General features: G+C 34.1%; 1 protein-coding gene across 4 annotated transcripts in view; it reads right to left on the reverse strand.

Annotated features, from left to right (window-relative positions):
* The window catches only part of LOC143246197 (ecdysone receptor-like), an 87,138-nt gene extending 68,769 nt beyond the window's left edge, over nt 1–18,369 (reverse strand). For 2 of the 4 annotated variants that reach the window (XM_076492452.1, XM_076492450.1), the window contains exon 1: nt 18,161–18,369. The gene's annotated coding sequence lies outside the window, so the exon portion shown is untranslated. Of the gene's footprint in view, nt 1–17,936 lie in introns of all 4 variants that reach the window. The other 2 variants (XM_076492447.1, XM_076492449.1) reach the window with 1 other exon arrangement.
* Between the last annotated feature and the right edge of the window lie 8,466 nt (nt 18,370–26,835).

A 26,835-nucleotide genomic window follows, 5' to 3' on the forward strand; every position in this document is an offset into this window, starting at 1 on the left:
AATAAGATATATGACTATGTGAATAACTTATATCGTACTAAAAACCCAAGTGTATATTTTTTGTGGTTCCTAAGCACCTACTGTCACATGAAAATGTGAACATCTGCAGATGAAGAGAGAGACGGGAGAGATGGGGGAGAAATGCCTTCAAGGCCCATGTAAACTAAACGACTCACAGATCAGTAAAGTTTCTACACGCAAATAAGACCCATTCATCAACGTCCGTGTAGTAAGTACTTACTGAGTCCAAATTTCTCAAACCGACCACTGAAAACAGACAGCCTACGGAGAGACATCAATGCGTCAATGTCTTGTGCATATATAGTGGTCTGGTGCCTAAGTAAGTAAAACAGCAGAGAGCCAGTCAGCAAGAAAATGCAAGTTCTCGTTTTCACAAGAAACAAATTCCGCAGATCACTGAGACAAAAATATTACTACTTATCTCTCTCTGTATCCAAATTCCCTCCAGTGCCACAGCGGGCATGTCTGCAGACTTACAACGCTAGAAGACCTGGGATGGACAGGTGGTTAATGCACTGGATTCGTAATCTGAGGGTAGCAGGTTCACATCTTCATCACACCAAACACGCTCGTCCTTTCAACCGTGGGGCGTTATAATGTTATATTCAATCCCACTATTAGTTGGTAAAAGAGTAGCTCAAGGGTTGTTGGTAGGTGGTGATGACTAGCTGCCTTCCCTCTAGTCTCATACTGCTAAATCAGGAATGGCTAGCGCAGATAGCTCTCGTGTAGCTTTGCGCGAAATTCAAAACAAACCAAAAACATACAACGCTAGAAACCGGGTTTCGATACTTGTGGAGGGCAGAGCACAGATAGCCCCTTGTGTTGATGTACGCTTAACTCCAGAACAAACTTTATCGGAATATTAATTCACAATAAAATATAACAAGGAAAGCAGAAGCTAAATATTCAAGTATATAAGAAAATTTTTTTATAGTGTCTATTGTTTAACTGTTATTCAAAATTATTTTTAATATCGCAGAAACTAGTCTATTAATTCATAGATTTTGAACACGCTTAATCCTTATTTTAACTTTCTGATCATCAAGTTACTATTAGAATCCATATTCTATCAGTTTTTAAACCATTTTTTTTCTAAATTACTTCTTCACCATCTTGTGCACACATTTCTTAAAAATTAGACAATTCAAACAAAAAATTAAACAAAAGTACTACCAATAACGCAAAATTCCCCCAATTACGATTGGTCGTCTTATGTATTTGACGTAGCAAGTAAGTGACATTATTTAATTATTTTGGTCCTTTATTCATAAAGACTTGCAACAGACACATATATAACTTATATACGATACAATGTATGTACTTCCACCGATAATAAACGGTATAAAAAGAAGTCAGTGATGTCTGAATTAAAAAATACAAAAAATATCACATATTAAGAAACACTAAAACAAGATTGAAAACTTTAAATAAATTATTTTGTTTTTAACAATAATGTTTTAATTTCCCGAATTAATATATTTTCGTGTGAATCTGTTTTATAAACTTAATGGATATAATTAATAGATTACACAACAGAAGAACATAGAACACCGATCGTTAGGCGATATAAAATTTTGTATGTATGTATGACATCCTTGTTTTTCCAAATTAGTTTTTATAGCTTATTAATACGTTTTTAGACCGTAATCTGAACTTTTAAGATCTCATGATGTCTTTAGCCAATGTTTCTTCCTCAAAGCTGATTTTATACTATCCAGGAAGTCAAAACACGCACTATTTTGTATTTTTAAGTTTTCATATAAAAAAATTCAAGATTTTTACGCAGTTCAGTTTAATACTGACACTATATATGTCTTTTTTTCTTACGCTTTAACTTCAAGAAAATTATATAAAATGGATTAATTTTCTAGTTGAAAAAACACTGAAAGCTTTCTATGGCTTTTAGATTTATGTTCTTTCAAGGAGAGGGCGTAATTCGGAGTTCATACACCAGTAACCATGTTTATACAAAGTTGCTATGGTAACTGACCCACAATAAAATCTATGTATGATTTGGGTTTTAGCTTTTACTTATTAAGTACAAGACAGGCTATGTGGCTTGTACTTTATCAAGTTCTGCAGCATCAAAAAATGTGATATTTAATTATTACGTTTGTATAACTTAACTATTGAAACATACAAGCAAACACAGGGAAATTCGAAGCCATCATGCATTTCATTAGGGTGTGAAGCACTTGTAGCTGTTTATTAAATACACAGCTACCCAAGGAGCTATCTGCGCTGTGTTCTCCACACTGATCGAATCTCAGATTTGTACTTCTCACAGTTGGTAATATCATTAATATTTTAAAAGTCGAGAATAGTTTTAACATAGCACTTTCAAACAGGTCACAAAAAAGTACCGAAACAACTACTACAGTATTTTTATACCATTATGACCATGCTATTAAGCAGAAAAATAACATTTATAATTTTAGATACATTTAAGCCTAATCATAACAAATATGAAATAAACAACAGCATTGCACTTTAAAAATTCCAGTGGAGTTGGAAAGATTTACTGAAATTTTCTTTACTATTTATCCCGTAACTTTGATGAACAAATGTGTATCTTTGAAAAGCTCTATGGGTTTATAATAGCAGAAAAATAAGATAACAAATCACTAAGCTGATCATTCCATTAACAGAAAAAGAAGGACAACTTTGCTGGGCTTGTAACAAGCTTACATTCTATAAGTGAATTCCGCCAGTGTATCAGTGGTAACTCCAAAACTAAACCGAAGATTCAATTCTCTGTGGCAAACATAGCCCAATTAGTCCATTGTATAATTTTGCCCTTAATGAACAACAATTATCACTTAAAATAATTTTACAGTAAACAGCTTTTAACATAGTTAGATGATAATTAAATACTGTGACAAAATTACACGTTATTTTAATTTATTGTAAGACTAGTCAGAAGTTGATAAAAAGTCAGTTATATAAATTAATTTAAGAAAAAAATTCATTGAACGCTGTCTTTCTCAACAGTCCAGTAGCCAGATAATGTAATACCAACTTTACTGCATGTTTTTAAACCCCTATACTTAAATAGATGGGCTACGATAGAAAATATTTTGGAACACTAAACATTTCTCTTTACCCTCACTCATAAAGCACAAAGAGTTTCTACATATAGACAAACTGAGCCTCCTAGTGGCTCAGCGGTATGTCTGCGGACTTATAACGCTAAAAACCGGGTTTCGATACCCGTGGTGGGCAGAGCACCGATAGCCCTTGTGTCGTTTTGTGATTAATTCAAAACAACAACAACAAGACAAACTGAATACGTCATGTATTGAGAATTTCAGTTAAAATTACTTCAAACAAATAAACACGATTTTCTAGAGGCTGGAACTGTGGTGACTGGATGTGAACATGATGGGACTTTAGTGTGGGCGGTAAAAGCTGTCATGCTTTGACTCGTTAACGTCTTCTTGAAGAAAAACGTGGCTTATTTGTGCTGCATAATGTGTCCTTGGACAGTAAAAAAAGATAATTCTTGTTTGTGGCTTACACTTGCTTTCATGTGGTATACATATGAACAGACTATCTCTTTAAATGTTCACACAAACACAAGCTCGCACGTTTATTTTTTATGTATCTGATAATACGAAGGTTACTAATATTTTATATCCTTTTAAAACAAGATACCGCGTCCATGGTTGAAAACAGCATACTGTGCACAAAACATGCGTAAAATATGACCAGTTCAAGTTCTTGTACGTGTAAAAACTAGCTATTCGACTGGAACACAAGTTGAGACAGGTACCTGACTTGAAACTTCGAGGAACCCTAATAGCCTATAACTTTAGGCCGTGATCATATAATTGTAAATAACCCATTTACACCAGATTTTGTTGTCTATGACCGAATTCTGCATAACACACATTCTAAGCAGTTCTTATCAATGTGGGGCTCCGGCTTCATCAACCTAGAACTTTTGATAATATTTGCTATAAACAGATCTTCTATTTCTAGGAAATATAATGTGGTCCATCTGTTTATCGCGTGCAGCTGTATTAAGTTTTCTCTACACACAACGTAAAATCTACCCTATCGAACACCCAGCGCAACTTACTTAACTGTAAAATAGTTTCAATGAGGATTGTCAGTATTAAACATCTTTTCAACATATAGGTCAGTAAAATGTGCGGCTTTAAAGATGTTTGAAGCAGTTCAGTAACACAGTATTAAGCTATGTTAAACATATGGTATTTGTTTGTTTAATGTCGAATTTATTTGTCACATTTCATGCCAGTCGTCATCAAGTAAGACATGATAGATTAAAGGGAGGACAGTTAGTGAACAATATATATACAAAAACGGCTCGTTTGGGTTGTGAAAATATTTTATATAGAAGAGAGAACAACGTTTCGACCTTCTTCGGTCATCGTCAGGTTCACAAAGAAAGAGGTAACTGACCGGAAACTGACCACATGTTTGGAAGGGGTTGTGTAACTGAGTGTCGGAATGTAGAGGGCGGTGTTAGATGTTTGAATATATAATTTTATTTATTTTATTATATTAATATAGGTATATATAAAATTGAATATATAATTTTATTTATTTTATTGTATTAATATAGGTATATATAAAATTATATATTCAAACATCTAACACCGCCCTCTACATTCCGACACTCAGTTACACAACCCCTTCCAAACATGTGGTCAGCTTCCGGTCAGTTACCTCTTTCTTTGTGAACCTGACGATGACCGAAGAAGGTCGAAACGTTGTTCGCTCTTCTATATAAAATATTTTCACAACCCAAACGAGCCGTTTTTGCATATATATTTCTCTACAAGTGGGTGTTCTCGACATCACTGATTATTAGTTAGTGAACAACATTCACCGACAACTCGTGAGTTACTTTTTATCAACGATAAATGGCATTGGCGTCACCTTATAACGCTCCTGCGGCTGAAAGAGCGAACATGTTTAACGATGAATTTCTAACCTGTGGCCCACAAGTAGATAAATCTAGTACCCTAACCACTAGGCCATGGAAAAGTATAGTACACTAGAAATTCAACTGAAAATGTTCCTTGAACTCTATATAAAGAATATTAACTCGACACATTTCTCGTTGCTATACCGCGTTTGAACGTTAATTGTTCGAACAACATCTAATCAATTGATTATTTTTGTTGGAAGAGTATAATTTTAACAACTACGAAATTCATTTCACCTTGAATACGTATTAAGTTATTAATTATTTATTTAATACCTTTTCTCTACATTAAATGTATGCGTTTTGTACTTGTTTTAATTCTCGCTATAAAATAAGTTTGCACTTTTCTATTTAACGTTTAACAGTTATTGACAGATCTGTGGAAATTAAATTTCAAGTCGTTATTCACTTAGATCGCATTTCATTAAATAAAATCTAAAATATTATTAAACCTACGATTATTACTCTTTGTTATTTTTGTGTTAGCGCCACCTTAATTATTGCACACACAAAGCTTCTGCTGCTTTTGGTATGCGTTGCCGAGTTCATCAGCCAACTGTTGCATAAAGTTTATGTATTTCTTCTTTTAAATTCTTGATTGACTTATGATAAAACTTTTACAGCATCAAATCTCGGGCCTTCGACACGCGGGTTGTATTTCTAGTAAAAACAGATAATGGTTGTATGACTTTCGATCATGATTGTAACTTATTTTATTATAGTTGAATGGGGGAGCAAGAACAAAACTGATAGGTCAGGAATCATTACGTTGAATGTCTTGGTAAGCTCACGTTAAAATCACCGTATGACCAACTAGCATCAAGTCCCAGCATCTCGAAAACCTGTTTCTGAGTTATTTATTACTAGTCACTACTATAATAATAATGACCCCAAACTGCAAGGTTTAGAAACCGCCTGTCCTTCTTTCGTGTTTTTTTCTTTGAAAGCATTTCACTAAATAGAAACTAGGTTACCATTCGAGAAAGAGTTAGATTTGAAAGGCACGATTCCCATAGTAACCTTGAGTTTGTGCAGGAAATAAATGAATGGACAAAGTTCCTTAACAAAACACTTTCGGTGTTGCAATGCCCAAATGTTCAAGGTGCTGCCTTAGTCCAAGGACAAGAAAGGCTAGCATTTGTGGAGAAAAGATTTACTAAGGGTGTGAGGAAATATCAAACAAGGCTGTTTCGCACTGCCTGTTTAGGAAATGGATCAGTGCTTCGGAAAATTACCAGAAAAATGAAAGAAAATGCGTTCATATTTATCAAATTAATGACAATATTGTTAACAACCGCCATAAACTGACATATTCGAACCAAGTAATTTCTAATTAACTGTTCCGAACTTTAAGTTACAACACTTATCATAGTTATTTATCATGTTCAAAATTAATTATCTTAACACTCCTACGAAAAGACGTTTCTTGTCCTGATTTCTCCAAGCCCGTTCCCCTGGCTGTGGTTTCGCTAGATAGTAGATAGGGACAGTGGGAATCTCGTTAATCCATTTATTAATGGATTTAAATGGCAATTTCATTTAAATACAAAGTTATTAGCCTAATATTAATAACCTTTCAAGTTGCTCTGGGGCCTATTAAGCCCCACTTTTCGTAGGAGTGTTAAACAATTCCTGCAAAGAACTCTCTTTCCACTTAGCAGTTCAAGGTAAACTTGAGGATGTATGACACTGAAATAGAGTTCAACCCTTCAGTGGGCACAATGTATATAGCAGTAGTTGCAACTTAATAAGACAACATAAAGTAACAACACTATTTTGCCACAGCTAAGCCAGTTAGCTAAGTTGATCTACTTCTCCACGCACAGAAAAACAGAATACATTTATTATCAGAAACAGAATAAACATAAATCCGAGGAAGTAAATTTAATCATACAAAAATGTTTGCTTTAATTAGAGTTTAAAAAATAGTATAAACTATTCAACCAAGGCGGCCCGTCACGACCAGGGGTTAGGGCGCTCGACTTGTAATTTGAGAGTCGCAGGTTCGAATCACAGTTACACCAAACATGCTTATCCTTTCAGCCGTGTTGGCGTTATAATGTGACAGTCAGTCTAACTATTTATTGGTAAAAGAGTAGTCAAAGAGTTAGTGGTGGGTGGTGATGACTGGCTGCTTTCCCTTTAGTCTTAAAGTGCTAAATAGCCCCGTCTAGCTTTGAGCGAAATTACAAACAAAAACAAACAAAATCAACAGACTTATAACTGATGGCAGCCATTACTTAACATTCAATACACACAAACACATAACATATAAACCAGATTAAAAATTTGTATAATGAAAAATTTAAGATAAGAAGCCACACTAAGTTAACGGTTTTAATACGACACCTGTATGATCATAAAGTAGTTTTTGTGTCAGAAGAATAGGGTCTCGTGAAATATAAGTTAACAATAAAACAAATAATTTATCATGTTAAAAATTAATTATCTTAAAATGAAGAGTTCAATCCGTTCACTACTCAGCTTTGGTGGAAATTAATAACGAAGTTATACATCTCTTTTTAAAACATTATATATATAATTGTCACATTTTCTTATATAATTGTTTTTATTTGAACTTTATTTACACGTTATGTTTTGTTTGTTGTTATGCATAAGACTTGGACTAATCATTTTTGAGGAATTCACAGTTTACGTATCGTTGCTAGGATATCACGTTCCACACATTCGGAGTTATGTGTGCGTTATAAAAGTGACAATCACATTCCACTATTCAATTAATTTAGCTACCTTCCTTACCTCTCAGTTCAAAACCAGGGGCAGCTAGCGCAGGTAGCCCTTGTCTGTTTTTGCATATATCAGAAACGAACTAACTAATGACTACAAGGCGCTTCAAATATTCTATTCATATTCTTTTTATTTCACTATCTATAACTCTGAGACATTACTACTAATAATAATAACTTTTTGATGAACTGCCATCTTTGAAAGTATATTCAATATCATTCTTTCTCCCAAGTGAATTCAATAGATCTGACAATAAAAATGGCATTACGTAATTTGTAAGCTTTAACTGAGACAAAGTTTTACGATAATTTAGTGTTTCCATATTGTTCAGTGTACATCATCTTTAAATTACCGACTTGTTTCCATATTATTCATTAATCACCATCGATGTTCATGTACTGCATCACTTGTAGTAACTTAATGATCTTGTTTGTTATACGACTAAAAAGTATTCAAACAATTTGGAAGAAATCGCCTATTTTCGATGTGACCAACAGCTTCAGCAGTAATTAATTGAAATAACGATCACAATTTGCGTTATAATTTTTGTGTAACTCGTACATTATTAGGGACTCTGTAGCCACCAAAGACGTGAACAGAGGCGAAATTCTCACAAAACGAAGTAGAGATACTCAATTGGGTGAAGTGAAACTGTTTTCGAAAAGGATAAAAAACGACAAAGCAGCTCAAATAAGTCAAGGTAACAGTACCGCCTTAAAAAAATAAGTCCCGGTACTCAGTACCAGTGAGTACCGACAAAGTTTCACCCCTAGTCGTAGATCCATAAAAGTTTGGTAAACATTTTTGGTAAACGGAATCTAGCACTTATTTAGAGCTGAATTATCTACGTTTTTCAGTAGATCAGTTACTTAAAATTTACCCGACATAATGAATTGGAGGTTCTTGAGGTTCTCCTTGTTAATCTGAAGATGACCCAAGAAGGTCGAAACGTTGTTCTCTGCTTATCAATAAAAGTGTTAATACCTATACCAGCCGTTCTGACATACAAATTGGAAATTCATATAACTTAGACAGAATGACAAAATAAGAATCTTGCAAGGTCTTAACCCCAATGTTTCACAGTTTTCAATATTAATTGAACAATAAACGCTGGTGTGTCGTCAAGTTTTTGTATATGCTGATGAACATATAATATGATCATTTTAACGTTGTGATCCATGACTAGATATAAACTCTGACAGTGTTTGCTTGTCTAGAGTTAATTAAGGTCGACTTTCCTACAGCTTTGTTGTCATGATTGTCATAAATGAAGCTATGAAAGGGATTTGTTATATCTGACCCTATTTTAACCGACCAATTTTGCATGAGCTTTTTATTTTTTCAAGCAATGAATACAACAAAGTGTTCATATTGTTTCATCGCATTCGATAAAATAACTATATAGATTACGTATACTGCAATATATATATTTTAATTCCTTTTCAAAATCCATTTCCGCTCGCCTCTAAGGCCAGGTAAATATAGATCCCGTCAATAAACCGTTACTTCAACGTTTCAAACCACAAGTATGTAAATATTTGTCCCCTTTTCCTTTTTATAACTATTACATTAATTGTAGCGATAGTAACTTTCACAGCGATTACACTAAAACTAGTTACTGTGGTCCTGGTATGGCTTTTTAAGGTAGGCTTTTTAACTCGTAATGTGCGGATCGAGGATTTAGGTCTTCTTTACTGAACTTGCTCGCCCTTTAAGTCATGGAGGTGTTATTATGTCACAGTCAATCCCAACATTCACTGAAAAAAGAGTTGCCAAAAAAGTTAGAGACAGATTATGCTGACTCTGCAGATGCGCTTCCTCTAGTCTATCACTGATATATTATGAACAACTAACACAGAGAACCCTCGAGAAGTTTTTCGCAAAATGCAAAACATATGCGAAATCTACGTCGTCACAATGCGACATGGTTAAAAGAAAGGCACTAACTTTTGAACCCTACCTTGAAAAATTAAACTAACAAGAATTATAAGCTAAATTTTATTAAGTCCAAAAAAAACGTTTAGAAATTGTTGTTGAGGAGTTTTTAAAAAATGTCAATATGTTGCAATGGGCCCCCCGCTAGTACAGCGGTATGTGTACGAATTTACAACGCTAAATTCAGAGGTTCGATTCCCCTCGGTGGGCTCAGCAGATAACCTGATGTGGCTTTGCTATAAGAAAACACACAAACACATTATGTTGCAATGGGAAAATAAAGATGTTCGGATAGAACAGAAACTTGAGCCCTGTAAACAGCTTCTTTCAAACGTCAGACACATGTTGGTAAACCTGTAAAATCCGAGGGGGATCTCTACATGAATTCTAAGAATAAATGCATTTATGTATATATTGCATTACTTCATAAATATCTAGTTAGTGATTTTATGTGAAGCATATGAAATTTAAGACAGGAAGCAAAGTGGGTAAGATAAAGTCAGACAGTAGACTTGTTATATTCGAGAAGATTCATGATGTTCTTGATTGAGAAGGGTGGGTATGTTTGTATGTACACCCATGCAACTTGAGGAACATAGAGAAGGAATCTGTAACTCTGTGCAACTTTAAAACAATTACAAATACAAACACAGAATCAAGCGCATACTACATACATTCTGATACGTAAGAGACAATTATCAGACTACATTTTGTTTTTAGGCAGCCATTAATCATCATGGCTACAGTTTCTTTTCTGTTCTTTTTTTATTTAAAAAGTAAAAGAATAACTGACTATAACATTTCCATGGCCTAGCTTTATAGGGCCTGGCATGGCCAAGCGCGTAAGGCGTGCGACTCGTAATCCGAGGGTCGCGGGTTCGCCCTCCCAGCCGTGGGGGCGTATAATTGACGGTCAATCCCACTATTCGTTGGTAAAAGAGTAGCCCAAGAGTTGGCGGTGGGTGGTGATGACTAGCTGCCTTCCCTCTAGTCTTACACTGCAAAATTAGGGACGGCTAGCACAGATAGCCCTCGAGTAGCTTTGTGCGAAATTCCAAAAACAAACAAACAAACCTAGCTTTATACAACCTAGCTGAACGCATGGCCTAATTCTGTATCGTCGATCGATAAGGCGCTCAGCACAACGACAGAAATACATTGCTAAGCAGAATTATGTGTTGGTGTGCGAGCTGGAATTCTCCAAGCACGCGACTCTAGTACATATTTTTTGTTTAAAAACATGCCTTTTATTTTTCAAGTTACTTTAACACAAATTACCTTTAGCCAAGTTTGCACACTAGTATAACACTCAACCATAATTTAAATAAATATAAAATGATACAACCGCTTAAAAAACAAAAAAACTTGGACGTACGCTAGAGAATTTCGTGAAGATACAAACTTTTCAACATGAAATGAAAATGCGTGTTTATCGTTAGCACAAAAGAACTTTATTTATTATCTTATGTTGGTGAAAAATAAACTTCACGATGGCAAGCACTCTCATGAAACTTTTCTGGTACTTCTTTCTTTTGCTATTTATACCATTAATGACAATGCCTGTTTGAATGTATTAAGCCTCCTGAAGAGAAAGGTGGTTGTATGTATGGTAATTGCAAACAATAAGCACTTTGCTCTCATCTTCTTGTCACGTAAGAACCTTGAGATTCTTACTTCAAGCTCAGAATCAGTGGGGAATCGATTGCTTGAAACAGAATAAATCCCAAATTGTTTATTCAATGGTATGCTACAGAAATGCATGCTAAGCAACTACTCAACGGGGAAGGGGGTAGTTACCTCATAAAGTGTTTACTTAAAGAAGTTCCACCACAATTACTTATTAAAAATCTTGTATCTTCAACTCAAGATATTCAGGTTGGAATATATCGTGGTATAATATACAAGATAGTGTGGTTTATACGTTAAATGTCAAAACTGATTGAAGGGTTGCAACAAAAGTTAAGAAACAAAATTATTATCTTTGGAACGTTACTCATGTTTCTGCGTATTTAACCCAAGATGTGAGTAAAAGTTCGTGTCTTAAACGAAGAAGCTGTTTAAGAATTTGAGCTTAAGTCACATTATGCAAAAAAAAAAAAATCTTTAAGACGTGTGTTTGTGTTGATGAAAAATTAACAGACACGATTAAAGAAATACTTGAACTTGGTCTGTTAATATTTTAAACATGTGGTTCTAATATGTTGAATTTCTGAGTACGTACGTACACATAGTACAGGTGTAGTTACTAAAACAAGTTGTCGTGAAGTTGGTTGAATTTATAATAGTCTTGTGAAAACAGCTTGGTTTCTTTGATAAGTAGAGTTCGCTATTAAAGTTTAAGCTGCAGCCCACAATGATTCTTGTAACCTTGGCTTTTCTACTACTAGTCGATACAAAGTCCACAAATATGAATCAAACCCTTTTCTGTTAACTGATAAGTGTACGCAGCTACTCTTAACTCTCTATTGCTCTTACATTGCACTTCACAGTATGTTTCGTCTCTTTCCATCCAACATGATTGATTTTCAATATTATTAGCAACAGACTTATTTGATGGATCTTCAACGTGTTTTTTCCTCCCAGGAAATTAAATATATATTAATAAATAGAATTATAGTTTTCATTTTTCAATCAAAACTTGGATAGCAAAACCCATAACCTAAAATAAACGCCTAAAGTCTGAATTTAAGAATTTGAAACATATGTGTTACATATTATCGCTTACATTCAGGGTTACATCTCTTGGAAAATTAAACACTAAAATGTTAAGCTGTTTCTTTGTTGTTGTTGTTACTTATGTTGTGCCTAACGCCGAAACGTGAAAATACAGATGTTACCAAGCGATATCTATACGAAAGAAATGAGGATCAAATCAGAATAAAAAAAAAATCTAAGACAAAAAGTACCACAGACAGCGCACATGACATGTAAGTAAAGTAAAATGTAATAATATGTTAACCATACTACATCTGTTGGATCCTATGCTGACGAGACCTTTCGCCCAATAGCAGGGCTTATCAGACGAACTATGATAAGAAATATATAGTAGAAGTTGAGACGCAATGTATATTATCAATTACCCAAACATCTGTTTCGGCGTGAACTAGATTAAGCTGGTGAAACGTAATTTGTATCAGGTTATTACAACATATCATTAATTAGGTTTATGTGACCTTCATTAACATTAAATCTTTAACATTAACAATATTTATTTGGTTATTTTACTTGAATTAGCTTTACTGAACATTCAGACGAATAAAGAAACTGGCGAATTAGATAAAACATCTAAAACAGTACTTACGGCAAGAGATCACAGATCTATGTGATCTCAAACCATATATAAGACAAAATTTCTCGGATACGTAAGAGAGAAATCTGAAATCTTTACATTAGATAGAAGATTTCAGATAACGCTTAACAAATAAAAAAGAGTGCAGTACATAAAAACTCAGGCAGTAGATAAAGTAAACTTCCAGCCAGTGAGTCAGCCAATAAAGATCAGGCAGTTCAAAAACAATAAAGTAGTAAAAACGATATAACCTGGTCAATATATAAGGCTAATCATGAATCTCTTAAGTGTGAGATCGAAATACTATCATGCACCTTACTAGTGAAAATCTGTAGTATAGTGCTTGTGCAAAAAGATTTATAAAAATAATTATTAGTAGTTCTATAGTGACGTAATGTCACATAAACTACCGATTAATATATTAAAGCTATTAAACTAAATTTCCTAATGAGGCTCAGTCAAAACTGGTCAGTTCAGTCACGCGACTCCATTTATCACCATTGTCATATTATTCAACTTTTTTTTGTATCTTGTAGTACGAAAACCAAGTCTTAAACATTAATGTAACGGAACGTGAGGCGCCTGAAAATGTATTCTTTGAAATATAGATTCCTATTAATCTCGAGCCTTTAATAAAGATCAATGTAATACATAATAATAAACATAAAAATGTAATATTTCTATGTATAACCGTAACCGTTAAACGAAAAATAGGCATACATTATCGCTAAACTTTGACTGAGATTGTTATTTTATTAATCTTAGTGGTTGATGACGTGAATCTGTAGTCTTACCACGAAACACGCCAGCTTTGTGAAAAAAAAATGACTGTGGGAATTCAAGGCGACAGGAACATGGGTTATTTCAACATATCTAGCGGTAAAAATCCATGTGGTGTCATGGAAATATACATTAGCATATATGGCATATAAAATATTGTGTAGGATAATTTATAATCTGATTGGATAGAAATAAGAAACGACACAATAGTTAATAAAAGTGATATTTAAAACACGTTATAGTCGACAGTAATATTAAAAATAAATTCTGGTTGAAGTGCTAAACTTTCATAATACCTGTTACATTGTTACACCTTTCCCCAAACCACCTAGATTTCTCACCGTCACGGCTAGGTGGTTAGGGCACATAATTAAGCACTCTAAAGGTCGCAGGTTCGAATTTCCGTCCTATCAAGCATGGTCGTCCTCTTAGCCATGAGGGCGTTATAATTCATTGGTAAATGAGTAGCCTAAGAGTCGGCGGTGGATGATGATCACAACCTGCTTTCTCTCTAGACTATCACTTATAAATTAGGAATGACTAGTGCAGATAGCCCTCGCGTAACTTTGTTCAAAATTTGAAACAATTTACACTTTCCAAAAACTTTCGATTATTCTACCTCCAGAATATCTGCTAAAATGTTACACCTTCTATCACTTTCTAGGTTCTTAAAACTCCCCAAAAATGTTCAGGATTAATAATCCTTCCCATTGTATTGTACATGTTAAATCTACATGACACTAGTTGAATTGTTAAGTGGTCTCAAAACTGCTGCATTATACTTCCCAAGTCTGTGGACTAATAATTCTTACAAATATCCAAGGGAGCTTCTACGACACCCGAATTTCCAACAACTGCTAGATTAACTCCTCTCAAAAATTTTCTCAATCATTACTTATTTCAGAAATATTTTGGTGGTTATTTATCGCTTAATCTTATGGTATTGTTTTTGTTGTCGTTTCTTAATCTATTAATATTTGACTGGGTGGTGTACTCCGTCCACTGGAGGGAAGTTATGTAAATGAAAGGTTATCATAGAACATGAAAAGTTCCTTCCCTTATATGTAATTGTAAAAAAACGCAAAAATGCCCTTTAAAACTACAAAACTGATAATCCATACCATATTTTGTGAAGACCCATTTATAGGGAGCGAAGAAGTGGTAAAATATGCACCCCCCTCAAAAAAAAAGCGCAAAACGCAAAATGCAAAACTGAAAATTTCAATGTATCTCCGCACTGACCTCCACACCAATTATAGCGAAGGTTCGTCCACGAAGTACTTAAACGGACATACGACAGACAACAGACAGTACTATTATTTATGTAGATTCAAGACAAATACAAAATTAGAAAATAATTTTTGTCCTTTCTTATGTATGAAACTCAAAATATTTTTACTTCTTCACAAGGTAATCGCTATGAATAACGACATTTGTACTAAAATAAAGTATCTGAGTATCTGCATGATATTGGCTTCAGATACTCCCAAAATCCAGGTTCTGTACTCCTTTGGAGACTTAAGCTGTTCCAGACTCCTAGTCCAATTAATGATCAATATAATTTCTTAAAATTAGGTACTCTGGTTATTATCCTTCTCAAAGGAATTACTATGCCTTCCCAACAGTTCCGATTTATAACCTTTCTAGAAAATAAAAAAATAAACATAATTATTCAAGTACTATTATTCCTGAGATACCAGCTACATTATTAAACCTATCCAAGACCTGCTAGAGTATTATCAACTTCTGAAACAGTTGCTACGTTAACCACTTTATTATTTCCTGGAACCCGCTAGACTACATATATTAAAAACGTTAGACTATTGCTATTCACTGCAACATCCGCTAGATCATTAAACATTTCCAATACCTGAAGAGTATTGAAGTTTTCTGACACTTTTTTAGTTATTATGCCTTCCTGAAATCTTCTACAACCGTATAGGATTTCAAGACTATATGCCATTAAATTTATTCTTGTGAAGTATTCATAAACATAAGTTAACTGTGTGAGTAAGAAACAACTCAAAACACCACACACATAATATACACTACACTTTCTATCATTATCAACCCCTATATCAAGCCTAGTTTTGTTCTTTCCGTTTGCACTTGTCCAGGGTTACTGGTGAGGGTAGAATTCCCTGAAACCAGTGTAACTCAGTGAGAATTGATGAGGCGAATGATAGATTGGATTTCATATATTAAATAAAACTTAAATTGAAAACGTGAGCGCTTTATGGAGAGAAATGAAAAAACAGACGCTGACGAAGAATAGCGGGAAGTGAGCGAAACCCTCAAAATAACGGATGCAACTGACATAGAAATATGTCTGTATGGTTCTAGAATCCAGTCTTAGAATCTCATGAAAGCACCGCAAGTCGATCCAAATTTCTTTTTCCCTTTAAAGTTTACGACCTAAATATGACAGCACTGTTCACAGTTGCTTCGAAACACAAACCTATTCATACGTTATATTGTATACGCTAATGTATTTATCCATCTACTATATTTAGAACGGATGTTATTATTTCCTTTCATATCGGCATCATATTACTCTGCTCCTTCAAACCAGTTTTACTACTACCACTGTTTCTCGTGGTATGACTAGTTATAAGGAACAATTTAAAATTTAGGACCAGTTTTAAAAATATTGTTAATTCGATATATAAGACATCTGAAATGGATGCAGTTAGCAACAGAAGCATCTCAGATATTGAACAGAAGAGATTTAGACATTCGAAGTTATCATAATTAATAACAGGTACAGTTCAATTATTGCACAATTAAGATTAAATTATTATACAGGTTATAGTGATGTATTATATATATATATATATATTACACAATAGGTATTAACACTGAGCCTGTGCTGTTAATACATCATTATACACAATACTCAACCTTAGAAGTAAAAAAGGGTGGTGATGAGTTACTGAGAAGTACTTAGAAAAAAAAACAGGAATTCTACGTTTATATATCCTCTGATATAAACAACAAATTTAAAATATCTGAAAATGATGTCACTGACATTGGACCCCACAGAAACACTTTCAAGGGGGAAAAAGCATGTAGGGGATCAGCTTTTATAGTGAGAGTGACAAATTAAAAGAAAATGTGTTATATGTGTTTAAACAGAAACACAAATTTATAGTTTTAATCAAAATTATTAAAACACATTTACTTGAACTACGATGTTAAACTTAGATCATAATACGTGCAATAGTTTGTGGAATGTAAAAGGGGCTACTAACCCCCTCTTGCTTCTTCCTGTGGGCGCTCGTGAACAGTTTAGATATATACAGTTGCAAGGTTGTGAAGCTTTTTAATAGCTGTCCTCTAACAAAGTTTTCATCTGGCATTACATAAGTAACATAAAAACAAATATTCCCAACACCAAGGTGTTAAGTTCCTACATAAATTAGTCACGATATTTGGTATACAAAATTAGCTTATTAAAAACAAGATGACACTTCGACTTCTCAGCTACGTGAGTTGGCTGACTGGGCATATATATATATATATACATAGATGCACGGGGGCCCTTGACATCAGCTACACCTTCAGAAATTTAAATAAGTTGAAATCTGTAAATCTTTCCATTTTACAACCTCTTTTGATGTATGATGAAAGTATTAGAAAGTAATAGTCGTAGAACACATTTAACAGTTCCTATCTAGATATTCTTAAAGAGTCCAAACTAATAATACAATGAATTACGAACCTTAAAGATATATCCTGCAGCTTGTATTTTTAAGTGATTTGTATAAAAATGAATGTCTGTTTTAAGAATTTTTGACTAACGTATTATACATTCACAATCCTACAACATGTATACCAATACCTTTCCTGCAGTATCTTCAGTAGCAAAGGAACAGCACAAATATTTTCATACAGGTTTCACCTACAGACTACGTGATGTTTTGTACATATTAATGATATATGTACATCTAAAATGTGTTTGGCTATATTGAAAACCAGGTAGTTACGAAAAATCAGTGTTAATTACCACATCATCAACGTGGGCTTGGTTTCTTTTGAACTTCGCGCAAAGCTACACGAGAGCTATCTGTGCTAGCCGTACCTAATTTAGTAGTGTTAAGCTAGAGGGAAGGCAGCTAGTCATCACCACCCACCGCCATCAACGAAGGATGATTTCGGTGTTTTAATTTATCTAATGAAAGTACATTACCAGAAAAAAAATCTTACCAACTTCAAGAAGAAACCGATGTTTAATGTATTTTATTTTCTTGCTGGCCCTTGTCTCCAAAGTGACCGTCTGTAAACCAGTGAGATAGTTGGTCAGGTGGCAGTACTACTACTACTACTTACGTCACTCGATCAGTCATCGACACTGACACCAATGGAATGACTAAATCGCGAACACTAACATTTAATTTAACACCAAATCAGACATGCAAACTTATTATTACCTGCCGTATTTAAAGTAGGAAGCACCCCAATTTCGTTGTATATTAAGAACCACTGTTTATATTCAAAATTTCTCTAAATATCATTTCTATTCTGATATATCTAGCAGTCAGCGGACGACGTCAAGGACGTGCGATGTGTTGACTGTATCAGTCAAGACCAAGGCTGGCCTAGTTCTCGAACTCCGCTACAACCATGTGCGATTTAGCTGCACGCGTTTTGCGCATGCGGGTTTCTTGCCGTCATAACTGAGTTACTAAGTGGGCCAGCAGACTTGGGCCTGAGGACTTCAGTAGGCGTACAGCTCCAGCAAATTGGAAATTGCTGATGCTGCCCTCTATTAAAGTGTAGTTGAACAGGTAACGCAGACATGATTTTTAATTTAAATATGAATTATGTTTTGACGCTTTTACAGTTTTTTATCCAGAGTAACAAGGAAAACATGAAAACATAATAGTAACGATATTAAAAACTACTGTAACAATATATCTAGTATTTATGTTCATTTATATAATGTAGATAGCTATCGAAATGAAGTAAATCGAGAAATATAAAGATATTAATTTCTTAAATTTTAAGTAAAGGTTAATTTACAGTTTCAGCATCGTGGTAATTGTATAAAAACTTTATACTTTATAACAAAAAAGCTTTTTTAAAGTGTTGTACGTTTGTTATGGCGGTAAAACCCTCAGGCGGCTGCACAGTAAGTCTGGGGTTTTCTAACGCTAAAAATCGGGTTTCGAAATCCGCAGAGGGTAAAACACAGATAGCCCTTTCTGCAGCTTTGTGTTTAATAATAAACAAACAAAAACTCTTCAACAAGGACTATTTATAACATTTATTTTGCTAAGTTTCAATCTTAGTTGAAGGCTTTAAAACAACACTAAACCAAACTTTTTTTTTCAACTGAAAATCTAGTTTCCTTTCCAGAAAGCTTTTATACAATGTTTTGAAGTGTTTAACATTAAGTAGTAGTATTATAAAAAAATCTGTTTTGTTTATTAGTGTTATTTGAAATGTCTAGTGCCAAATTTTCTTGATGGGATAGTAGTAATTATAGCACAGACTTATGTCATTTAAACTTACATCTTATGCTAGTTTTGATTATGATTCTCTTAGAAACCATTTCTGCAATTACAAGATCCATTTAAGTGTTATTTACAAGAAGCTCGTGGATCACACGTATTATAGTGTTGTCTATTATATTACATGCCTAAAACTTTGTCCCTCCTAATTTTCGCACAAAGTCATAAATTAAAACTGTTATAACAATTCAAATTTATTCTAAAGGTTATCCTCTCTCAATGTATGAATAAAATACATACACATACATATTACATTGTAAAATGGGTTTTGCTGATACAATGAATATTTTTCTCGGATGCTCAAAAGTCTACATAATACAAGATGTTTGAAAATTAGAGAGAAGAAGAAATAACGAGATACATTTTACAACTATGTGCAGATTTTCAACTACCGTATAATGGGTGTAAAGCAATGCTTGATTTTACCCCTCGTCTTATACATAGATTCAAAGATAAAGTTCGAATTAAACTTCTGTGGTTAATAGAGGGTTGGAATCCCCGCTACACCAAACATGCTCGTCTTTTCAGCCGTGAGGGCATTATGATGTGATGGTCAATTCCACTATTTGTTGGTAAAAGAGTAGCCCAAGAGTTGATGGTGAGTGGTGATGACCAGATGCCTTCCATTTAGTGTTACACTGCTCAGTTAGGAACGGCTAGGGCAAATTGCCCTCGTTCAGTTTTGCGCTATATTCAAAACAAACCAAACCTTCTTCTGAGTGAGTGCATTGCATAGCACCGTTTCAATAAGTTATTTGTAATTGTATCATTTGTCACGATTCTTAATAATGAGAAGTTATTTTTCTCACGTACTAGTTCCAAATTAATCGAGAAATCTTTAATTTGAAATACATCGATCTCGTCCATCATACTAGTGTGTGTGTGTTTTCTTATAGTAAAAACCACATTAAGCTGTCTGCCCGCTGTGGCCACTGAGGAGAATCGAACCACTGATTTTGGCGTTATGAATCCGCAGACTTACCGTTGCACTTACCCGTCATACCAACATACTGCTAATACCATACCAAAAAAAAAAAACAGTTTCTGTAACTAACATTAATTTTGTAAACATATTTTTATAGTTGATCATTACAGATTAAGCTTTAGTGTTTAGTTTTGTTATAATAACAAAGCAGTTTAACTGTGATGACAACTTTGTAAAGTTTGTGATTTAGTTATGACGCAATGAGTTGTCTGTAGCTTTTGAAGAGTATAACACACTTGTGATTTTAGTTATTACCCCAGAGTGCAAGTTAGCACAGTTTAAAAATAACTTCTAAGAATTTCTTTATAAAAGTAACGCCATGTACACCAAGCCTGAAAGAAATACTGCTTTAAAACTGTTAACAGTTATTGAAATAAATTCATAATAATCAATTAGCTTTATTGTAGCTAAGCTGAACGTTATCTTCCAAGTTAATGTTGTTGTTGTTTTTAATTTCGCGCAAAGCTACTCGAGACCTATCTGCGCTAGCAGTCCCTAATTTAGCAGTGAGCTACTCTTTTACAAACAAATAATGGGATTGACTATCACATTATAACGCACTCACAGCTGAAAGGGCGAGCATGTTTTGTGGGACAGGCGACCATCAGATTACGAATTTAGCGCCCCAGCTACCTGGCTATCCCGAGTCCAAGTTAATGAACTTTTTTGGGGTAAGTATAATAAAAAAATGTGTTTTACAAAGAAAAATGCAAGTCAATTCGAATGTTCTAATTGATTCGATACAAGAAGATGTAACGTTAAATTATAACTTTACAATTATTTTGTTTATTTCTGGTAATGTTGTGAAAGAAGATATATTTTTTAATTTAATATAAAAGTTTGTGTCTCATGTAACAATATATATATATATTTGTATTTTAAATGATTGAGACTTGATTGATTGTTTTAACTGAAAGCTGTATTCAGATTGCACTTATAAGCGCTTTGTTCACCGTGAGGAATCGAACGCTGGATTTTTAACGCTCTAAAATCACAAACTTACCGCTGACCTATCAGGGAACATGAATGACACTATCCCAGTCAATGATATGAAATACGTTTTTATCAGAGGAACGTTTCCTTCATCGTGGCCCGGCATGGCCAGGTGGCTAAGGCACTTGACTCGTAATCTGAGGGTTGCGGGTTCCAATTCCCATCATACCAAATATGCTTGTCCTCTCAGCGTGGGGGACATTATAATGTGACGGTCAATCTAATTATTCGTTGGTAAAAGAGTAGTCCAAGCGTTGACTGTGGGTGGTGATGCCTAGGCGCCTTCCTTCTAGTCTTAGCCCCTTTATGTAGCTTTGTGCTTAATTCAAAAAACAAAACAAACAACCTTCATCGTACTGTATCTGTCGCTTGGCTTAAAATGAATGCTACCCGACACGCATTTAAATGAAAAAAGTATTTTATATGCAAAAACGGCTCGTTTGGGTTGAGAAAATATTTTACATAGAAGAGCGAACAACGTTTCGACCTTCTTTGGTCATCGTCAGGTTCACAAAGAAGGAGGTAACTGACCGGAAGCTGACCACATGTTTGAAAGGGGTTGTGTAACTGTGTGTCGAAATGTAGAGGGCGGTATTAGATGTTTGAATATATAATTTTATTTTATTATATTAATATAGGTATAAAGGCGTTCCTTTATATTGGTTTATTTTGGGTTTAAGTTGTATAAGTAAGGCTTCTTTAATTTTGCGTTTGTTTATGTTTGTTTCTTTGTTTAGTATTTGAGTGTTTTCTATGGTTATGTTGTGTTTATTTGACTTGCAGTGTTCGAAAACGTGTGAAGGTGACTTTTTATGTTCTTTGAATCTGGTTTCCATTTTTCTACTTGCTTCTCCAATATAGAAGTCGTGGCAGTTATCACATTGTATTTTATAAATAATGTTGGTGTGGTGTTTGTCAGTGTAGTTTTTACATAGTATAGACCTCAGTTTTGTGCCTGGTTTTTGAATAAATTTGGTATTAACTGGAATGTCATATTTTGTTACTAATTTTTGCCAAATGTTGGTTATTTGTTTGCTGACGTCAGGAATACAGGAATACGTATACAGCAGTATATGGTTTCGTGGTTTTTTGATTCGTGAGCTGTATTTACTTTAGTTGGTTGATTTTACTTTCTGTCTAGGTGTGTGCGTATAATGTTTTCTACGGTTTGTGGAGAAAACTTATTGATGTTGATGAAGTATTGTTTTATTTTGTCTAATTCATCGTTAATTTTATCTGGTGAGCATAGTTTTATGGCTGTGTTTATTTGGTTTCTTAGTATGTTGAGTTTTTGTTTTGTTTCATGTGCTGAGTCCCAAGGAATGTATAGACCAGTATGGGTGATTTTTCGGTGGATTTCTGTTTTGAATTGTGTGTCAGTTCTTGTAATTTTGAGGTTAAGAAATGATATTTGATTGCTTTCTTCCTGTTCACATGTAAAGTTAATGTTGGGAAATAAAACAATACTTCATCAACATCAATAAGTTTCCTCCACAAACCGTAGAAAGAAGTATACGCACACACCTAGACAGAAAGCAAAATCAACCAACTAAAGTACATACAGCTCACGAATCAAAAAACCACGAAACCATATACTGCTGTATACCATATATTCCTGACATCAGCAAACAAATAACCAACATTTGGCAAAAATTAGTAACAAAATATGACATTCCAGTTAATACCAAATTTATTCAAAACCAGGCACAAAACTGAGGTCTATACTATGTAAAACTACACTGACAAACACCACACCAACATTATTTATAAAATACAATGTGATAACTGCCACGACTTCTATATTGAGAAACAAGTAGAAAATGGAAACCAGATTCAAAGAACATAAAAGTCACCTTCACACGTTTTCGAACACTGCAAGTCAAATAAACACAACATAACCATAGAAAACACTCAAATACTAAATAAAGAAACAAACATAAACAAACGCAAAATTAAAGAAGCCTTACTTATACAACAACTTAAACCCAAAATAAACCAATATAAAGGAACGCCTTTATACCTATATTAATATAATAAAATAAAATTATATATTCAAACATCTAATACCGCCCTCTACATTTCTACACACAGTTACACAACCCCTTTCAAACATGTGGTCAGCTTCCGGTCAGTTACCTCCTTCTTTGTGAACCTGACGATGACCAAAGAAGGTCGAAACGTTGTTCGCTCTTCTATGTAAAATATTTTCTCAACCCAAACGAGCCGTTTTTGCGTATAAATTTCTCAACAAGTGGGTTTCTCGACATCACTGAAAAAAGTATTTTATGTCAGTGACGCGGGTAGACTCAGTTATTTATGCACTTAATTTATTTTGTCCGTCATAATAATAAAATGTGCAAAGTCTAAACCACAGCAGAACAGTCCAAAATGCCGTTTCTTCCCTTGGGAATTTAAGCCATTAACGCTCTTGGGTTTCTGATTGGAATATCAAACTGGATCACAAAATGGAGTTACAACTATTTCAAAATTTTTATTATCTACTGAACAAACGTATACATAATCACTCTCTTCACTAAGATTTTAGATGTATCATTATGCAAAGTAATGTAAAACCTATTGTCATTAAAATTAGAATGCACTTGCCCTGAAGTTTACCAGAACAAATCTTATTATCAATTGCACCACATATACGTGAATGGAAACGTTATTTTAACTTGTGAAAACTAATCAATCTATAATTAGGATTTTATAATGTATGTTTATTATTTGTACAAAAGGAGAACATGTAGATTACACGAAGTCAAAGTAAATAAACTTGCTGTTTACCGATTCAAATCCATTTTAATGTTTATTATTTTAAAAAAAAATTGTCTTGATATAACCATTGTCTATATTAATACTTTTTGGCTGCTATGTTGTTATCTTACAAATTTGGTTTAGGTTTACTGTAACAAATTATTAATTTGTGGAGTGAGTGCATTGCACAAGATGTAAAACACAACACAATAATGGTTGAATATCTATTTTTGGTTTCCGGTTAGAGACTTTAACTTTGTTGTCGTTGTCGTGTTTGGTTGGGGGTGACTGTTTATGATCATGAGTCAAGTGACCTTTGTAGCTTATTTCTACCTTGACCTTGCTAGAAGATTTTTCAAGAAATCCGAGTTGTGACGAAAGGCATAGATAGCTTCCTAATGTTGAGATAAATAATTGATACTACTTTCTGTTCTTTGAGTGCTTGATTATTTATAGCCAATTATCTGTAATCTCTTGGATATCTTATAGAAAGCGCCACTTAACCAGTTACTGGAAAAAAAACAAACAAACACGCAGATTGTGAGTATTAAACATAAGACAAGAGGTAGTCGTGATTATGTGATTAGGCTTACACTGGGATATATTTTGCTGACAGGAATTACAACCTGATTAATTGTTCACGAAATGACTTTCAAGTAAGAACTTGTACACGTGTGTCAGGGATATATTGTCTCTAACGAGTGCAGTTTCTAAGCTTCTAGTAATACCTTGTAGTCATTTAAGATTGACAGGTAATTGTAGACATTTGTAGGACGGGTGGCAATTGACAACAAAAATTCTGCCTTATAGTAACCATTGTTCACCAAATAACGTTTTTTGAACCATGCTAAGGGCATCAGACAAAATACTTACCAAGTAGTAAAGTGTGAGCAGTTGACTGAAGGAAAATGCTCATCAAAAAATAAGGATAAAAAATATTCGTAAGATACAGAAGACAAATAATATTTTAAAATAGATAGCTATGTTTTTAGTTCCCTAGAAAAGTCACATTGTCAAGTACAAAATTTTGAATAGAACTAAAGAATGTGTAGGTGTTTATCAACTGGTACCTTCTTTTGCTAATCCAGCCTGATGGAAAAGGTATTGGCAGCTAAAAGGAACTTGTGGAACTTGCTCTGCTTCATGCACACAAACCCTCTGATTCTCTTGTATCTCAAGATATGGTATGGGTATTAAAATACAGTGGAGAACAGTGTTTCGACCTTCTTAGGTCATCTTCAGGTTAACTGCAAATTCTCTCTTTATTAACCTGAAGATGACCTAAGAAGGTCGAAACATTGTTCTCTACTTTATTTTAATACCCATACCAGCCGTTTTGAGATACATTTTTACTTCAAGTGGGTTTCTCGTCATCACGAAATAATTCATCTGATTCTCAGTTTGTCACAAATTCTGTCCAATGAAGGAAGTCGCTGTTGTTATAGCTTCCAGCAGATTCTAAAGGAATAATGATCGAAAATATAATGGTTTGACAAATTACTGTTCAAACTGTGCCCGAAGGTTCATGGTAGAATATTTATGTACGATTGGAATACGAAAAGACCCCAGCCAGAGTGGAAGTAGTGACAACATAGGATGAATACACTCTCAGCTTGCTGAATGATCAGGCTTACTGCAGAATTGCAAGATTGGTGATGGCTAACTAGCGACCAGGAGAAGGATGTGTAACATTTACTGTTTTATTAATTTATTTCATTTTCCACCCTTTTAATTTTGAGATCTAGAGCACTTCAACAGCAATGCTAGAACCAGAAAAGAGCCGTGCGAGGAAAAATACCAGGAAATTATCGACAACTTACTTACTGATAAGTCTGTTGATGCAAGACTATGACTGCACCAAAACAAAATTAATGTAGTAATTCTTATATATAATTATTTATTATAGCTTTTAGTCATGAAATGCGGGAAAGTAACTTTTCATCATATGTGTTATTTCCTTTATTTTCATGTTTAAAGTTGCCATGTTTAATTCAAAGACATATCGTTGTTCTTTTAATTTAAGCAGCGGTTTTAGCTAGCTCCTGCCTTCAACGATAAATATGTTGGGAATTTTCCGGGAAAAGTAGCTTAATCTTCTCCTTGATAAAGAACAAAGATATACAAGGTTATTAAGACAATAGATCAAATTACAAACTTTTATCTTATTTGAAGGTAATTATGCTTTTAGACAAGGAAATGTCATAAGGATGATTTCGTGTCTTTAGGAAGCACACGCACAAAAAATATAACAAAAATTATTTCTTCACAAGTCTATTGGGCTTTTGATGTTAACTGTTCCAAGGCTAACATGTGTTTCCTAAGTGGTCTAGGTTGCGATTGATTTAAAGTATAGTTGTTAATGGAAAAATAATAAACTTGGTAATTAATTCACTCAGGCTCATCCTCTTGGAGAATTGTAATTATATTATTATTAATAATTCATAGGTCCGTTTTCAATGCTTATAGTTCTGATGATAACTACTTTATGTAATATTACAAATCCGTAATTATCCTTCTCTGTCGTCGACTGTAATCAGATTGTTGACCGTGGTTACAGTCTATTGTTCAGTTAGTGCACTGCAATTTCACTTGTAACAATCTTCTACAGAGAAAGGTATAATAGTTCTTAAACCACACATCTTGGCAAGATTTCATTCCCATATTCACGTGGACGTCAGCTAATGTTTGTTTTGGAAGTTAAGTACAAAGCTACATAATGGGCTATCTGTGCTTTGCCCATCATGAGTATCAAAACTCGGTTTCTGGCGTTGTAAGTCTGTAGACATGCTGCTGTGTCACTGGGGGTACGTCAGCTACTAAGGCCATACTTAAGTAAACTAACTGTACATAACTCTAA

Source organism: Tachypleus tridentatus, chromosome 3, assembly GCF_004210375.1.
Source record: "Tachypleus tridentatus isolate NWPU-2018 chromosome 3, ASM421037v1, whole genome shotgun sequence".
Taxonomy (NCBI): Eukaryota; Metazoa; Arthropoda; class Merostomata; order Xiphosura; family Limulidae; genus Tachypleus; species Tachypleus tridentatus.